At 42.1% G+C, this 7,146-nt stretch overlaps 1 protein-coding gene across 2 annotated transcripts in view; it reads right to left on the bottom strand.

Moving 5' to 3' along the window:
• Nucleotides 1-7,129, bottom strand: part of ZNF565 (zinc finger protein 565) — a 30,081-nt gene extending 22,952 nt beyond the window's left edge. For both annotated transcript variants that reach the window (XM_045988775.1, XM_045988774.1), the window contains exon 1: nt 7,011-7,129. The gene's annotated coding sequence lies outside the window, so the exon portion shown is untranslated. The remainder of the gene's footprint in view (nt 1-7,010) is intronic.
• Nucleotides 7,130-7,146: the final 17 nt, after the last annotated feature.

Here is a 7,146-nt window from a genome sequence, read left to right on the forward strand (position 1 = left end):
AAATTAAAAAACTTGTGCATTAAAGGAAACTATAAACAGAGTAAAAAAACAATCCATGGACAGGGAACAAGTATTTATAAATCACATGTCTAATAAGGAATCAATACTTAGGATACAAAACCAAGATGCCCTTCAACAGACGAATGGATAAGGCAGATGTGGTCCATATACACGATGGAGTATTATGCCTCCATCAGAAAGGATGAATACCCAACTTTTGTAGCAACATGGACGGGACTGGAAGAGATTATGTTGAGCGAAATAAGTCAAGCAGAGAGAGTCAAGTATCATATGGTTTCACTTATTTGTGGAGCATAACAAAGAACATGGAGGACATGGGGAGAGGAGAAGGGAGTTGGGGGAAAGTGGAAGGGGAGATGAACCATGAGAGACTATGGACTCTGAAAAACAACCTGAGGGTTTTGAAGGGGCAGGGGGTGGGAGGTTGGGGAACCAGGTGGTGGGTAATAGGGAGGGCACGTATTGCATGGAGCACTGGGTGTGGTGCAAAAACAATGAATACTGTTACACTGAAAATAAATTTAAAAAAAAAAAAGGAAAAAAAATAGGCAAAGGACATTTCTCAAAGATATTCAAATGGCCGAGAAGCACATGAAAAGATCCCTAACATCACTAATCATTAGGCAAATGCACAGCAAAACCACAATATGGGGCACCTGCCTGGCTCAGCTGGCAGAGTGCGTAACTCATCTCAGGGTTGTAAGTTTGAGCCTCATGTGGGGACAGAGTAGAGATTACTAAAAAAAAGTAATAAACTTAAAAGAAATTCACAATGAGACCACTTTATGCTTATTAGGATAGCTATCATAAAAATACTTTAAAATATAAATATAGGGGCGCCTGGGTGGTTCAGTGGGTTGGGGCCTCTGCCTTTGGCTCGGGTCATGGTCCCGAGGTCCTGGGATCAAGCCCTGTATAGGGCTCTCTGCTTGGCACGGAGCCTACTTCCCTTCCTTTCTCTCTGCCTGCCTCTCTGCCTACTTGTGATCTCTGTCTGTCAAATAAATAAACAAAATCTTTAAAAATACATAAATATATAAGTATAACAAGTGTTGGCAAGGATGTGGAGAAATTGGAATCTTTGTCCTTTGCTGGATGGAAGATAAAATGGTTTAGCATCTGTGGAAAATGGTGTATGGTGATTCCTCAAAAAATTAAACATAGAATTACTGTGACCCAGCAATTCCACTTCTGGGTATGTACCACCAAGAAGAGAAAGCAGGAATTCGAACAGGTATTTGTTAACAAATGTTCGTAGCACTATTATTCACAGTAGCCAAAAGGTGGAAGCTAGAGGGAGGGGCAATTGGGGAGTTATTGTTTAATGGGAGCAGAGTTTTAGTTTTGGAAGATGAAGAACGTTTTGGAGATGGATGATTGTGATGGCTGCATAACAACATAAACGTACTTAATGTCACTGAATGGCACATTTAAAAATAGGCCAGTTTTATATATGTTTAAATTTTCTGTATATTTTAATGTATATTCAAACATAAAAATTCCCAACAAACTACAGAAATGGGTTACCTACAGTGAGCGAGTGGGAACAGTGTGGAAAGAATGGGGTAACAGGACTGGGAGAGAAGGAATGGTGGAAGAGTGATTGGGTAGATCTTTTGTCTAATTATGGCTTTTAGGGGTGCCTGGGTGGCACAGGTGGTTAAGCGTCTGACTCTTGGTTTCAGCTCAGGTCATGATCTCAGGGTTCTGAGATCAAGCCCTGAGTTGGGCTCTAGCTCAGCACGGAGTCTGCTTAGGTTTCTCTTTCTCTCTGCCCTCCCATTCCACTGCATGTCTGTGCTCTCTCTCTCTTTCTCAAATAAATAAATAAATCTTTTAAAAAATAAATAAGGCTTTTAGAACCATAGTAATGTTTCATATAGTCAAAAAATAATTAAGATCAATCAGGATGTATGTGCATGTAAATCCAAAATAAAATACAAATAGTAACAAATGAACCTATCTATATTACAAATCAGTAACATTATCATACAGGAGGGTATAGGGAAAGCTATATTTCCACTATATACTGGAAGACTAAAAATTAAAGTAACTGTACAAGGTATGGGAGTGTAGGTTGGCAATTCTTTTTTAAGTTTAAAATCAATTAACATATAGTGTATTGTTAGTTTCAGAGGTAGAGTTAAGTGATTCATCAGTGCATTTAACACCCAGTACTTATTACGTCAAGTGCTCTCCTTAATGCCTATCACCCCATTACACCATCCTCCCACCCACCTAACCCTCAATTTGTTTCCTATAGTTAGGAGGCTCTTACGGTTTGTCTCCCTCTGATTTTGTCTTATTTTAGGTCGGCATTCTTTTTTTTTTTTTTTTTTAAGATTTTATTTATTTATTTGACAGACAGAGATCACAAGTAGGCAGAGAGAGACGAGGAAGCAGACTCCCTGCTGACCAGGACCCTGGGATCATGACCTGAGCTGAAGGCAGAGGCTTTAACCCACTGAGCCACCCAGGTGCCCCTTAGGTCAGCATTCTTAAACTACTTTCTACTTAGGACTAAGCAAGTAGATAAATATATTGTGGTTAATAAGAGTCAACTTTTTTTTTTTTTTAAGATTTCATTTATGTATTTGAGAAACAGCGGGGAAGGGCAGAGAGCAGGGAAGGGAGAGGCAGACTCCCTGCTGAGCAGGGAGCCCCACACAGGCCAATCCAGATCCCTGGGATCATGACCTGATGGCAGACACTTAGCCACCTAGGCGCCCCAAGAGTCGACTTTTCCATTATCGGAGAAAGGAGTTACCAAAAAAAGTAAATGGAGAAGGCTGGAATAAACCCTCAGTGTTAAACTGGAATTAGAGAAATCATATGAAACAATGGATTATCTGTATAGATCTTCATACAGGTAGACACAAGGGTATGTGTGTGTGTAGATACATATACTTCATAGCTGAGGGTACCTAGAAGAAACAGGTATATTTAATCTTGGTTTCTAAATACCATTTTCTACTAAAAGGAGCCAGTGTTCCCTGGGAAATGTACATGTTCCAGAAATGGGGCTGGAAAAGTATAAACAGAAAGTTAGGGGTCCTTGGGGGCGGGGGGGACCAGACACACAGCTTTCTTGATATAAGAAAAGTCATTTTCGGGGGCACCTGGATGGCTTAGTGGGTTAAGCCTCTGTCTTCAGCTCAGGTCATGGTCTCAGGGTTATGGTCTCTGGGTGGTGGGATCCAGCCCTGCATCAGGCTCTGCTCGGTAGGGAGCCCGCTTCCCCCTCTCTCTCTGCCTGCCTCTCCGCCTACTTGTGAGATCTCTCTCTCTCTCAAATAAATAAATAAAATCTTAAAAAAAAAAAAAAAGAAAAGAAAAAGAAAAAGTCATTTTAGGCCTCTGGCCATCTTGTGAAAGAATGTAAGAACAAATGGCCACTATCAAGCCAGGAGATAACCTAATCATACCAGGGATGACAAATAAGGGGTAAAACTCACCCGGCTGATTCAAAAGTGAAGACTGACCTGATGTATATTCTTGAATTGTATTTGTAGGATCTAAACCCCTTTGAGCACTCAGATACCAGACCAGTTGGAGCCAGACAACTGATGATGCTGTCCTTTGCCAGCCCTCATGACTTTGACTCACAGTCAGTCATTTTAAGATGACTTTTTCCTGTGTTCCATGCTGTATTCCCTACTGTACAAACCCCTTTGTTAACATATAGGCACCCTTAGCTTAAAACTTCCCCAATTCTTTTGTTTAGGGAGACACTGCTTTAGGGAAAATCCCTGGTGTTCTCCTTTACTTGGTGTAAGGAAAACTCTTCCTTTTTCTATTCTTTTTTTTTTTTTAATACTTTATTTATTTGACAGAGAGAAATCACAACTAGGCAGAGAGGCAGGCAGAGAGAGAGGAGGAAGCAGGCTCCCTGCGGAGCAGAGAGCTCGATGTGGGGCTCGATCCCAGGACCCTGGGATCATGACCTGAGCCGAAGGCAGAGGCTTTAACCCACTGAGCCACCCAGGCGCCCCTCCTTTTCCTATTCTTTGATTGGTTTTGTCTTTCCGCTTGCCACCCACCAAGAGACAAACCCGGTTTTGGATAACAAAAGTACAGTATCAGCTTTGAAACATCTTGTGGTGCCAGAAAATATGGCAGTACTAAAAAAAATAATAGGACGCCTGGGTGGCTCAGTGGATTAAGCCTCTGCCTTCCGCTCAGGTCATGATCTCAGGGGCCTGAGATCAAGCCCCGCATCGGGCTCTCTGCTCAGTAAGGAGGCTGCTTCCCCCTCTCTCTCTGCTTGCCTCCCTGCCTACTTGTGATCTCTCTCTCTGTCAAATAAATAAATAAAATCTTAAAAAAAAATAAAAGGGACACATTGAAAGCATACAGGAGTCAACTTAAAGGAGCTCCCAATGGCCAGATCTGGGGTAATTTGAACAAAGACATAGTGACAGTAATGAATTGTAACCTACAGAGCTAAAAGAAAAAAAATCCAATTTATATATACATAAATGATTCCGTAAATAAGTGGGGGAGAAGGAAAATCAGTTCTAACAGTAGGATCCTATTTAATAAATCTGGAAGGAAGGATCGAAATTTAAAAAATCACCATTTGGCAAATAGCCTGTAATAATATTTTCAGGCAAAAATTATCAATGAATGTTAAGATTTTCAGGTAGAAGTAAGATGAGAAGCTTAAGGTACTTCTACCTATAAGACACACGTTAATTACAATGGGAAAAATAGTGACTTTGCAGTGTTAAAATTGGATAGACACCACTTAATCAAGTGATTAGTTACCACTAGTAATGAGGCAAATTGACCGCTTGGATCTCCTGATATGATGCACTGATAAGAACATAACACTTGTGGTGCCTGGGTGGCTCAGTGGTTTAAGCCTCTGCCTTCCGCTCAGGTCATGATCTCAGGGTCCTGGGATCTAACCCAGGATCTAACCCTGCTCTCTGCTGAGCAGGGAGCCTGCTTCCCCCCTCTCTCTGCCTGCCTGTCTACTTGTGATCTATGTCTGTCAAATAAATAAATAAAATTAAAAAAAAAAAGAACACATCAATTTTGGGGTATTCTCATCCCAAAAGCATACTCTGAGTTTAATCATAAGGAAGCATCAGACAGCTTCAAGTTGGGGAACATTCTACATTGCAGAATTTACAAGATAAATGGTCAGTACTCTTCAGAAGTGTCAAGGTCAAGTAAGACAAATAAAGACCAAGGAATTGTGCCAAATCAAAGAAGACTATGCAGACTTACTAACTGCAACATATGATCCTGGATTGGATCCTTGTGCAGAAAACCAATACTGAGGGACATTGATGAAATCTGATAAAGTTTGGAGATTAGTTAGTAGTAGTGTGTCAATATTAATCTCTTGCTTTTGTTCATATATTGTGATTATGTAGAATGGTAACATAACCATAAAATGGAAAAATGGGGAAGCAGGTTGAGAATATTTGGGAATTCTGGGGTGTTTGGCTGGTTCAGTCAGTGGAATGTGCAACTCCTGATTCTGGGTTTGTGAGCTTGAGCCCCATGCTGGGCATAGAGAATACTTAAAAATAAAATCTTAAAAAAGTATATAAGGGAATTCTATTTTTGCAAGAGTTTTAAGTCTAAAACTAATTCAAAATGAAAAGTTAAAAAAATTGTAAAGAACATTAGGTGTGCGGGACGCAGGGGATATATGGACCTTCAGTTCCTCGAGGGCTCTCAATAATTTATTCCAATGGCAAAATACTGGAGACCAGGTCACTTTGGGGGAAGAGATGCTAGGCTAGAAGTTTCAGGGGGGAAAAAAAAAAGAAGAAGAAAAGCACATCATGAAAAAGATGTCTCAGGGAAAGAAGAAAAATTCATGCATCTTGAAATTAGTTTTTGGATGTTCAATAGCAATTCTTTCCTTTTCTTCTCAACATCTTGAGAAAACTTTTAAAAAAAGAAATCATGAGTAACCAGAACATTTTGATCTCCACACAGGAGACAGAAGTCAGAGAAGACTGGACATCATGTCCAATCCCAGTGTTACAAAGGTTGAGCCTATCACTGACCAGGGCCACAGTCTTCACAGGTTCTGCAAGGGTCAGTATACTGGAGTCACATGCACCTCACGTTGGCACACTTGGTGGGACACAAATGGTCAGTGTCACACAAACATAAACACAACACGCATCCACTCTTGAAATGTACAAGGATACAACCATACAATCACAGACACCTCCAGGCTCTTATACACAGTCACAATCTCAAACCCAATAAAAAGACAGTCACTCAATTCTATTCACCACCATGACACACACAGTCACTCCCATATAGTCACAGCCTTCCCAAACCAATACCCACAAATGTCTCACACAATCACAATCACATACCGACTTGGGGGACACACATAATTACTAGCACTCCGGCCCACCCAACACCAACCAGTCGTAACTGAACACTCACTCTGAGACACAGTAACACTCACACAGGCAAAGACAGACACGTTACACTTACAAACACAGCACCACACGCAGCCACCGTTTCACAGACACACTCCAAAGGGCACAAGAGGGATACACACGCATTGTCACCATACAGTCACAGCCACACAGCTGCACACAATACCACACGTGTCTACAATATTGTGCAACCAAAACCATACGCTTACCCTGGAGACATGGAATCATAACCGCAGAGACACCCGCACCAGTCTCAGTCTCAACCACACTCACACCCCCTAAAACAAGGCGTACAGTCACACATAACGCAACAGACACAAGCAGTTATCACTCCACAGTAGCAAAGACCCCACACCCCAACATACAGTATCACACATGGTTACACAAACACAACCAGACTTACACTCTGGAGACAGGTGGCCACAACCGCGCACTCAGTCACCCACACCTGGTCATGCAGGCACAAAGACTCATTCACAATCCCGCATCCTCAGCCCGCTGCCGCCAGCGCTCACAGACCAGAGGCTCTGGACACGCCCCGTCCCCGCCCCAGACTCCCAGACCCCTCACCTTCTGCCTCCCCTTGGTCGCGTTCGGGTCCCTGTGGAGCTAACGATCTCGCCACAACGTCAAGAAAGACGTAACGTCGGGCCACTGTGGCCTCTGGGAAACGTAGTCCAGAGCCAGACCAGACGGAGATTAAGAT

This window comes from Meles meles, chromosome 19 (assembly GCF_922984935.1).
Source record: "Meles meles chromosome 19, mMelMel3.1 paternal haplotype, whole genome shotgun sequence".
Classification (NCBI taxonomy): Eukaryota; Metazoa; Chordata; class Mammalia; order Carnivora; family Mustelidae; genus Meles; species Meles meles.